At 33.3% G+C, this 11,680-nt stretch overlaps 1 long non-coding RNA gene across 1 annotated transcript; it reads right to left on the reverse strand.

Moving 5' to 3' along the window:
* Window positions 1-3,383: 3,383 nt before the first annotated feature.
* On the reverse strand, window positions 3,384-11,377 carry LOC121791123. Its single transcript, XR_006048487.1, has 3 exons — window positions 11,241-11,377; window positions 10,167-10,266; window positions 3,384-3,684 (listed from the first exon to the last, which is right to left on the reverse strand). It is a non-coding gene; the product is annotated as an uncharacterized LOC121791123 (long non-coding RNA).
* Between the last annotated feature and the right edge of the window lie 303 nt (window positions 11,378-11,680).

Raw genomic sequence — 11,680 nt, forward strand, 5'->3', positions numbered from 1 at the left:
ATGTAAATAACATGAGAGCACCCACAACCGTGCTCTTGCCAGCGGCACGGTTGTGGGCCCGGGCGGTACTATTCATGTCTGCTCTCTGGCAAGAGCACAATACCCACAACTGTGCTCTTCCGCAAGGACGAGCACAATTAATATAAAATTCAATTACACAAAAACATTTTCATAATACTAAAATTCATTAAAAAAACCACAATAAAAATTACAAATTACAAATAAAATAAAAAGACATAATTAAAATCCTAAAAATTAAAAATTACATAATTAAACTCCTAAAAATTAAAAATTACATAATTATTGGCTAATATTACCCGAGGAAGACTACGCATCCGGCGGCACCAACCCCAATTGTTTTTGGAGACCCAATATCATGGACTCGTGCGTTTGAAGTTGCGTGGGGGTCATAGTTGACCTATCGGCCATATTGAGTTGGGCCAAAAGGGTCCACAACGAGTTGTTCGGGGGTGGAGGTGGACCAAAAGTGATCGCCGGATTGGTTCGTGCCAACCACCGCATCTTCGGAGATTTCCAAGTACGACTTGAACAATCTATCCATCTCCGCCGGTGAGTACGGTGTGCGGACACCGGCGCGAGATGGAGGAGTCTGCGTTTGGGAAGGGACGGGAGGCCTAGGCTCCAGAGTCCACCCGTATCGCCCATCGGAGCCACCTTGGTCGTCGAATGGGTATGGCCGGTAGCCACCCGGAACGCCCGAATCTTGGGTTTGAGGAGGGGCCGAATATTCCGTATCCGGACTAGGAAACGGTTGCGAACCGAACCATTCGGGGTTCCAACCGTGGGAGCCGCTTGGGTTGTCGTCGTGACCGGACATAGTGGTGTTGTAGGGTGTGAGAGGAAGATGAAAATGGATATGAGAGATTGAAGATGAGAATGGAGATGAGAGAATGATGATGAGAATTGTGTAGTGAAAGTGTGAATTTTTGGGAGTGAAATTGGGGGTATTTATAGATGAAAGTGTGTATTTTTGGGGTAAAAAAAAATTAAAAAGGTGTAAAAAACGGTTATAAACGGATATTTTTTTTGGGGAAGTGAAATTTTTTTTTTATTTTTTATCGATTTTTTAATTAAAAAACCGATTTTTAAAAAAATATAAAAAAATTTTAAACTCAACGGCTATGCCGTTGACGAATGGGAGGGCGACACGTGTGCGTCCGTTGGCACGGACGTGCTCGATACATCGAGCAGCGCCGTGCCAGCGGCGGCGGTCCTTCGCCTTGCCAACGGCGCGGACGGCGGTGGCGACTTTCGCCACCGCTGCGGATGCTCTGAGCACGTGGTAGGGTTCGGATCCAGCATCGTAATTATGTTACCTAATAGTAAAATAAGATATGCTGCTTCATCAAACAGTAATAATTAAGTCGTAGTGGTAATAATAATAAAATAATAATAATAAAACAACTAAGATTTTCATAATAATTAGCATAACATATCTAAAGAAACATCACAATATTTTCATTTCTCTATAATGTAACTAAATATATTCTCATATGAATATATTATCATTTTGCTTCGTACGTTCGATATCTTTTAATTCGACTAAGTAATTATTCAATGGTTTTTATGAGTTTATAACCAATTTCAGTAGTATTTTTTATCTGACATGATTAAGATGAATCCTCGAATATTTTCGAATCAAAACCATACGCTTAATTTTAATTTAGTGGCTAAATCACATGTGATCATAGTATTTAATATCTAATGATTAATTTTCTGAGCGGCGACATCCATATGGAATGCGAATCGAAAATGTTTTTGTTTATTAAATGCTAAATAACTAATTTGGTAGTTTGTTTGAGAATCATTTAATTTGACTGTTGAGATTATTTGAAAATTCAAAATTTGACCAGTCAACTGTTGATGAGACTTTAATATGAATATAAACAAAACATAACCGCTACTAATGATTGTACTATAATCAAATAAACCATTATCTATTGGTCACTCATTTTCAAACTTACTTTGTTTGTTCACATTACCTCCACTATCATGACTTCCAATGTGTGGTGAAGGTTTTTTCACTGTTTTATGATACAATTAATCACTGCCCCCCTTATATATCACTCCATTCTACTATTTCATTTTATTAGTTTACAAAAATTATGTACAAACTAGCTAGGTGGAGGAAAATTAAATAGGATTGACTTCCAATGACTGATGTGATACATTAATATTCATGTGGTTAGTATAAAACAATCACCATTCGCATGATATTTTCATTGTAATTCAATATATATGATGGGAAAAGTTCGAGTAGAAAATGAGTAAAATATATAAGTGTTCAGTGTTATGCATATGTTAGAATAAAAAATGTTCTAGAGTAGAAAATGAGTAAATAATTAAGTGTTCAGTGTTATGCATATTTTAGAATAAAAAAAAGTTCAAGAGGAATGTGAATATGACTCGAATTTTCAATTTACTGATTCCAAGGAAATTTTCCATTTACTGATTCCAAGAAAATGTTCCCTTCGATCCTCGATAGTTTACGAGTGGGCCAGTGCAGTTTAATGCACCGAGAATGTCATACCGCATATCATACCGAAAATTGCATTATGGTAGACTTGAACTTAAGGCCTTTGGACTCAAACATTAATAAATCTATCAATAAGCCAACACACACATACATCCATTTCTTAGTTTTGTGATTGATATTCTTGATCGACATTCCTGACTTCAACAACCCTAAACATCTTCTGGCGATCCCTCCCTCATACTAATAACCTAATTTTGAAAAAAGTTAAGGAATATTATTGTGACCTTAATAGCACAATTTTGTATATGGTTTAGATTTACTTACAAAAGAAGATCAACCAATTTTTTTGTAATCAAAACTATTTTTTTTTTTGGCTAAACAATACATAAATTTTCAATATTTTAGAATTTAGCGCAAATTTATTAGTCTTGTTTGGTAGACAGTAAATTTATTAAGTGGCATTTTGTATGTGTTAATAAACTGTGACAGTAAAAATAAAAACAAAGATGATATTCTTCTTATATCATTGTTAAAGTTTGATTGGTACTACAATATACCTAATCAAAACTTTCATATTGTATGCTTAACAAAAATATGAGTATGAGTAGATATCATACTCTTCTTGTAATAAAAAATTTCTGTATATCAGCATGGCTTATTTCAATATCAATATTGTACAAGTGATATGGTATGACACGGTATATAGAAAAGCCGTTACTATATCGAAATCTTCCAGTTTACGAAATCTTCAAAAAATAATTGTATACAAACATTATAATATTCAAAATATTTTTAGTATAATAAAGCGGTATATTGATATTTTGGTATATTTTTCCACCTCTATTCATTCAGTTTGGAATGTTCCTTCTTTATTTTGAAAATTGGATATAGAAATTACCTTTTTCTTAGATTGCATGTTACCACTTACCATTCTTGTTCCAAATGACATGAAAATGTGTAGCTCATAACGATATGAGCTTAATAGATTTCAGAACATTAAATTACATGAGAAGTTGAATGAGTATCTACATCACCAAGTCACCTTGAACACAAACTTAGTGTAAGTGCAGCAAGTCTTGTTGTTTTAAGGATGGGATGGATGAGTGGTTTTTGTGAGTGGAACTTGCCTTAATGACGAAGCTTCAATTTAGCCATCTGATGATCACGTTACTGTAAAGGGCACAACTCTGCTAACAGTTGCATTGTCGAGAGTTAAATATGATATATTAAGGTGATTCATTTTCGTGTTAATACATACATACTGCATACATACATCTATTGAAAACACATATAATTCACACAAAAGCATATTAACTATGGCAGGAAGGTTACCTTTTGATTCTCCAAAGAATCAACATGCCTTTGTGTGAATTTGATTGTATTGGACATCGAATCTTTTAATCTATTCCCAAACTTCATTCTAATATGTCGTGTAGCCGAATTTTATTATAATTTATAGCGGATCTCTGAACACATAAATCTTTGAAAAACGAAGACAAACGAAAATTTGGTCTCTCATATGAATTAGGAGATAATCTATTCTCTTTCTCCACCACCGCCTATTCTTCTTTTCACCTACGGCTGGGGTTTTCTGTCTTGTCTTCTGTCCCTATTTATAAAGTTTTTTTTTGTTGGGGCTAAATTAGGAATCCATTGAGGTTGAACTTGGGAAAACCCATCGGACATGTGCTTACTAAATTAACAACATGGAATTTAATATCAATCCAATACAATATTTATCTTGTGATACTATTCAAAATAATATTGATTGTTCATCCGATCCCAAAATTATGAGTGATTTGTGTTGCCATTTTGATTTATAACATTTCTCGTGTCTAAAATGCTAATATTCGTTCATTAAATCGTACTTTGCCATGATAAATGTGAATTAAATTAATATCTTTTCCAAAGAATTTTTAGCTCAAAAACTTATTTTTTATTCATAGAATAAATTCCAACTTGTCAGTTTTAGTAAAAAACATATTCTTTTTACAGAGACCTCTTAGAGAAATTATCAAATCACTCAAGCACACTGTTCAGTGTAATAACAAAACTAGCATCTTCTAGTCATAAATAATTACTATCCAAGATATCATCTTATTATCAAAAAGTCAAAGTAGTGTATGATTAATTGATGTATGCTCAAAGTCATATACAGATATTAAAACTTAAGAGATAATATCTTTCAATAGATAGCAATAAAGATTCATCTCAATTTAGATCTTATTTAGGGTTGTGCCTACCAGTTTTGTTAGTTATCTTAGGTACGAAAAACTTTCGGACTAACATTGTAACCTTTTACGACACGTGGCCTAAGCCTTTCTATGTGATGCACTATTTTTTAGCACAACTACTTCCAAGTATATAAGGCAGATACAGTATAGCTAAAGGTAAGCAGTAAGAACAGAGATATCGAACACATGGAACATTATCATAAACTGGCTATCTAAGACTAGGCCTCTTTCGCTATTTGGAGACACGGTTTTGAGTTGTTTTAAATGCTGAAAAACAGTAAATTAAGCAATTAAATACTCCATCCGTCCACGAAAAATAGGACACATTGTGAATGGCAAGGATTTTAATGTGGAATTGGTAAAGTAAGAGAGAAGTAGTGTTAGCGGAATGTGGGGTCCATATTATTAGTAAGAGAGAAGAGAAAAAAGTAAGAGAAAAGTAATGTTAGTGGAATGTGGGGTCCATATTATTAGTAAGAGAGAAGGGAAAAAATAAGAGAGAAGTAGTGTTAGTGGAATGTGGGGTCCATATTATTAGTAAGAGAGAAGGGAAAAAAATAAGAGACAAGTTGTTGAAAAATGGCAAATGTGTTCTATTTTTCGTGGACGGGGGGAGTAGAAAGCAATAAACAATCATAGATAATACACATAAATAAAACATATGAGACAATGGAATAACATGGATGTGTTTTAACAGTTATAGTATATACAAGTTCCAAATACAACACCCTAGCACAGTTCATGCTTTACTAGAACGAGTCACATATATAGCGGCACAAAGTAGGTTACATACTAAGGTCGTCAATCTTAGATTAGCAACTCGAAAAAGCACGATAAGACTCTCAAGTTGTTCTCACTCTCAATTAAAAGTACCGTTTTAACGAAAGTTAATTGTAGTGTTAGCTAAGTCCTTCTAACATGAAAATCCTCTCTCGATTACTTTCCAAGTCAAGAAATCATCACAGAATGTGTCACTCAAACATGAAGCATTATCCACTACTTAAAAGCAAGCAATGAACAAGTATTAAATAAATAGGAACTGTATAAACCAAAGTCGTTACTAATACATCCCTAGAGTTCTATAGATTTGACTTGCTTTGTTTAGTTCTCGTTTTCTTAAGTACTTGTCGGTATTCAGCTTCGTAATTTCTGTTTCTGAGTTGGATCTGTTGGGATCAAGCTTAGTTTATATATTATGGAAGTTTCTGTTTGTTTTTGTTGGATTTCGTGAAGTTAATGTTGGTTTGCTGCATTTCTATTTAGCATTGTTGTTTGTTGAATGTTTGGAGTTAGGATCCGTTGGGATTTTTGTGAATCGTGGTGGATCTGGAGTTGCTATTTAAATTCTGCATGATTATGGCTGTTTACTGTTTGTTCTCGCATCTGCTAACCCAGTAGTTTGATCTGTCAAGTTTAGTCTTAAGTTTCTTATTTAATTTCACATTTGGATCTTGCTCTGTTTTCATGATGGTTGATGCTCTGTTTCACTCTGTTATTCTTGTTTGGTTCATGAAGAAGACGAAGTTTGTTAGTAGTTAGGATCATATCTACTCATGTTTGTGGTTTCTGCTTATCTTTTGTGCTTTTCTGCAGCTTTGCCAGAACCTGGTCATTTAGGGAAATTTGGTCCCCACTGTCTGTTGGCCGTTTTAGGAAAGTCAGTTTAGTCTCCAGTTTTTTGATTTGTTTCTCAAGTTAATTTTGCATCTGAGTCGTGCATGTGTCGTACGCTCCCGTTTCCTGGACCCTGTAGATATAGTAATCTAGCTTAAATTTCCCTAGTCTAGTAGTTTAAAATACTCGACCCACTTGTTGCGTGGCAACAGCTAAACCTTCCCAAAACATCTTGAATACAATTTCGTAGCACATCCGTCCTCGTGGGATCGATCTTTACTTCCCTGTACTAGCCAATAGTATAGTGGGTTGAGGTTTTGAAGCGGAAAAAGCGTATCCAACGACCATTTCTGACATATTCATGATCTCCTAGACCATGTGATCTAGTGAATCCTCTGGACCTATTGGATTGAGAAATTTCAATTGCACACACTCTTTCAATAATTAATACATGATAAGGAGAAATCGTTGTAAAACTTATTCAATTAATTTTTTTTATTTTTGTTTAGTCTAAAACCCAAAACACTTGTCTCTAGATAGTATATGATGTTTAGTACATGATAGCCAATTGCAATTCTATTCCCTGAGTTCGATATGTTTTTACTGACCTTTAGTTATACTATTCATGCCTTGTATAGCAAGTAGTTGTAGTGCTCAAAAATTGTGCATCAGTACTCGTATACACTCATTTGAGTATATGTGCAAGCACCATGCACACTCGAAATTTTCTTTAGTATACTAACACCATCAACTCACACATAGCTTGTGCCCCTAGACCTATCGACCGCACTGTCGTGCAGCCATGCAGGTTCAAAGCCAAGCCTCTCAATTACCCCCACGCTATATATATGTCCATGGAACTCTAAGTTAGGTTACTAATTATTATCACCAATAATTATATTTCATATTCCCTTTTTTCAACTAAGATGACATATTTTTCAGTCGGCGCGAGATTTTAGAATTTGTTGATTGATTAATTAATGTGTTTAACTAGGAAATATTAAATGAAGAGAAATAGAGTTGGTTATTTTAATTAGAGAGAGAAAAAGTAATTAGTGAATTAATTAAAGAGTAAAATTACTTTATTATTTAAAAAAAATATCATCTTATTTGAGAAATACTAAAAAAGATACGCGGAATTTTTGTGTTAAATTATTACATGTACAAATGTTAATCACCTATTGAATCCATGAAAAGATTTAATCAATAGTCTTTATAGTGCATATCAGGTGTAATACTGACGAGATTGTACTATTTAGTCAGTGAGTTGTATGTATCCATGTTTTGTATTGTTCATACTTGAGACATTAGTGGCAAATTTATGAATCAATCTGTATTTTGTGCACGACCGTCACTTTCTATGTCTCTTCTCCTTTTCGAAACTACAGTGGTATAATTTTCAATCACCAGTATTAACAATTTCTAGGCATTAAAGTCGAAATTGAATATATATGCCTCTATGATAGGGACATGATATTCTATTTTATTCCGAAATGGAGCTGATATTCTCTTCGTATATTTATTTAGTTTATTTATGCTTTAGTATTATTTAGTTGTTATGATTTTATTTACTTTCCATAGTGGTTAGGATTTGATTTGCTTTCCTAGTTTATAGAAGATCTTTTTGTACCACATATATTATAAATATGTGTGGAGTCTTTTATTATTATCAAGAAGAATGAATTAAAGTAATATTTATCATTCTCTCCCTATGGTTCTCCCTCTTGGAGAAACCGATTTCTCTCTAATCTCTTTCAAAATTCACGTCTCTTTCACTCAAATAACTACTTTGATAGGTAAACCCTATCAAATTGGTGCTTTCATTAGATTCTCATCCTCCTATTGATTTACTTTCTACCACCATGTCCGTCTTGCTGTCAAACTCTGTTCCAGACTCGCCTCCTCGGTTTTCTGGTGTTAACCCCGTGAGATGAATTTTGGATATTCAGGAATATTTTGACTATCACTTGTTTTCTAATGTTGATCGTCTATATTTTGTGAGGTTATTTTTTGACCATCCAGCATCTATATGGCTCCATGAGTATCGACGCTCGAATCCTAAGTGCTCATGGCAAGAATTTCTGGATGCTGTTTATCATAATTTTGATGAGGATGCCATTTACTTCGCCGAGACGAATAAACTTCTCAACAAAATTACGGAGGTAGTTGCATATTTAGCTAAAAAGGAGGCCATGGCTAAAAAGGTGGCCACATCTGATTCTATCATCGAGTCTGTCGCAAAAAACGATGATGGGCCAACAACAAATGTAAAGTCTGATTCCTTCATCGAAAAGACGGTAAAAAATGATGATGAATCGTCTGAAAAGCTAGATGAGCCAATCGATTTGGTGGAAACCAAATTTCCTCCAAAATCTCATAGCCCAAAAATCACTATTGTCATCATTGGTTATGTCACTGAAGTCGCGGAAGAGATCTCATGTCCAAAGACGGTTTGTCCATCACTCGTTGCGATCCCAAATGATACAATTTTGTTTGCAGACGAAGATCCTTTGGGATCATCAATGGTTATGTCACTGAAGTCGCGGAAGAGATCTCATGTCCAAAGACGGTTTTTCCATCACTCGTTGCGATCCCAAATGATACAATTTTGTTTGCAGACGAAGATCCTTTGCGATCCCAAATGATACAATTTTGTTTGCAGACAAAGATCCAAACAAAGACAGCGCCAACGAGATAGAAGATTATTTTTCTGACTTCCACCTTGAGGGCAAGGTGGTTTTCAATGATGGGGGAGTTGATAGGGACATGATATTCTATTTTGTTCCGGAAGGGAGCTGATATTCTCTCCGTATATTTATTTAGTTTATTTATGCTTTAGTATTATTTAGTTGTTATGATTTTATTTACTTTCCATAGTGGTTAGGATTTGATTTGCTTTCCTAGTTTATAGAAGATCTTTTTGTACCAGATATATTATAAATATGTGTGGAGTCTTTTATTATTATCAAGAAAAATGAATTAAAGTAATATTTATCATTCTCTCCCTATGGTTCTCCCTCTTGGAGAAACCGATTTCTCTCTAATCTCTTTCAAAATTCACGTCTCTTTCACTCAAATAACTACTTTGATAGGTAAACCCTATCACTCTATTATGAGAATTAATAATTTTTTATTATTTTGTTAGCATAAATTTGACGGCTATCTACTGAGAAAAAAAAATGTAGAATTATTAACTTTTTGAAAACGACAATTAGTATGCGTATTTCGTTCGTTGAAAGTTTCCTTTCAAACAACAATATGAAGCCCAGCCTACATACAATATGGTAATGGGCCTCATACAAAAGCAATAATAATAATAATAATAATAATAATAATAATAATAATAATAATAATAATAATAATAATAATAACAATAATAATAATAATAATAATAATAATAATAATAATAATAATAATAATAATCCCAACTTACATCCCATAAACCCAACTAAATACTCCCTCCGTCCCACAAAAATATACGCACTTTTCATTTTATCCAGGCTCTACTTATCAGATAACTTCTTTTTCATATACATTCAGATATCTTTTCATATTCTATTCAGACATATTTCACATTATTCAGATCTTCATAATTTATTACATTTCATTGCATATCATATCCAATGTATTTTATTCATATTCGTACCATTTTCTGCAGATCATTCATATCAAAATGAATAAGTATCATAATAATCCACATATTAAATCATAAGCATAAGCATATTTAAGCAGATTATTTAATTAACATCTCACATATAATCACATTATAGCACACACCATCTCAACCAACGTAATTAAAAACCATAGAGAGGATACGCTACCTCGCAGGCTTATGAATATAAGCCTATTTCACTTTCCTACCCTTCGCTATCTTCTAGGTCCATTCCTTTTGTGTCCAAAACACACTATAGGCTCCTTCGCCTTTATGCATAATATAAATAGCATAGCAATTAATAACTCATATTTACCCAAGATCATGTTTTCATCACTAAATCATCTAAATAAGTTAATTTGCTATATTAACTTAATATCTTCTTACTCTTTAACTTTCTAATATAACAACTGCACTGGACCGATTCGTCATAAAACTTCTAGATTCATACGAAAGGATTTAGAGACTTGACCTAATATTTTGAAATACCCAATGAAGTCTGGTTTATAATCCAATAAGATTCATTCAAAGATTCCTAATAGTTTAAGAGATATTCTTGTTTTCCCACATACTACCAAAAATCAGACCATTTCTGGCAGCAGTTTCTAAACAATTTTTACAATTGATATTTGTATTCTTTAATTCATCATAAAATTTAGATAACAACTAAACACCTTATAATTAATTTAGAAATTATGAAATCAAGTTTTCATCGACCTTAAATGCCCTGAATATTTCGGATAACACATACCAAAATATGACAAAGTACCAGAATTTTGACAGTTTGTAGTCATATGGTTCACACAATTTATACACATAGTAAACAAACTCCTAAATTCTCCATACAAATTAGAGATCCTCTACACTCATCATAGTTATTATAAAAATTGTTAAACCAAAGTTTTAACATATGTAAACATGCTTAATAATTCAAACTAGGAGGCGGCAGAACATAAAGTTTGATTCTCGTCAAGATTTTATCTCAAACTCAACCATTTCACATCAATTATCATCAATTCGGCCCCTCCCCTGTTCAATATTCATCCAAATTCACAGTCATGTAATCAAACTTCTAATTCAAATATGAAACAACAACAAACGAATGTCTATGATCGCGTAAACGTCAATATATCGAAATTTAATCGGTTAGTTTTCCTACCCCCGAGTGAATGAAATTTCAGCCCTTCAACATCAACATATACTCAATTTCAAGGTATAAAAATAGAATAGGGAGAAGGGCTACCTTGATCTAACTATATTCCGCCGATTACGTGCTCGATTTACCAACAAACACAACTAATTGGAAGGAGAAAAGTAGAATATGAGAGGTGAAGAAGCTGCCGATTCTTCTTGAGGAAGAGAGAAGTGACTTTCTTCAAGAAGATGATATAATGCTTTGTATTTTATAATTTTATTATGTGGCAATTTAAATCAACACATGTCACTCTAATATTGAATATAATTGTTTATCTATTATCTAGACAATTTCACAAATTCAAGACTTTTTGGGAGTTAAAATTATCTCCCACATGCACAAAGAAAATCGGAGACTTCACATATTAGAAGAAAATATGAAAAACTTTAAGTATAAAGACGATTTTGCCCTTCTAACGAATTTTGTATACGGACATCGATTAAATTTTAATTTCTTGCAAAATATTACTTATATTATACTTCTTTTGA

This window comes from Salvia splendens, chromosome 2, assembly GCF_004379255.2.
Source record: "Salvia splendens isolate huo1 chromosome 2, SspV2, whole genome shotgun sequence".
Taxonomy (NCBI): Eukaryota; Viridiplantae; Streptophyta; class Magnoliopsida; order Lamiales; family Lamiaceae; genus Salvia; species Salvia splendens.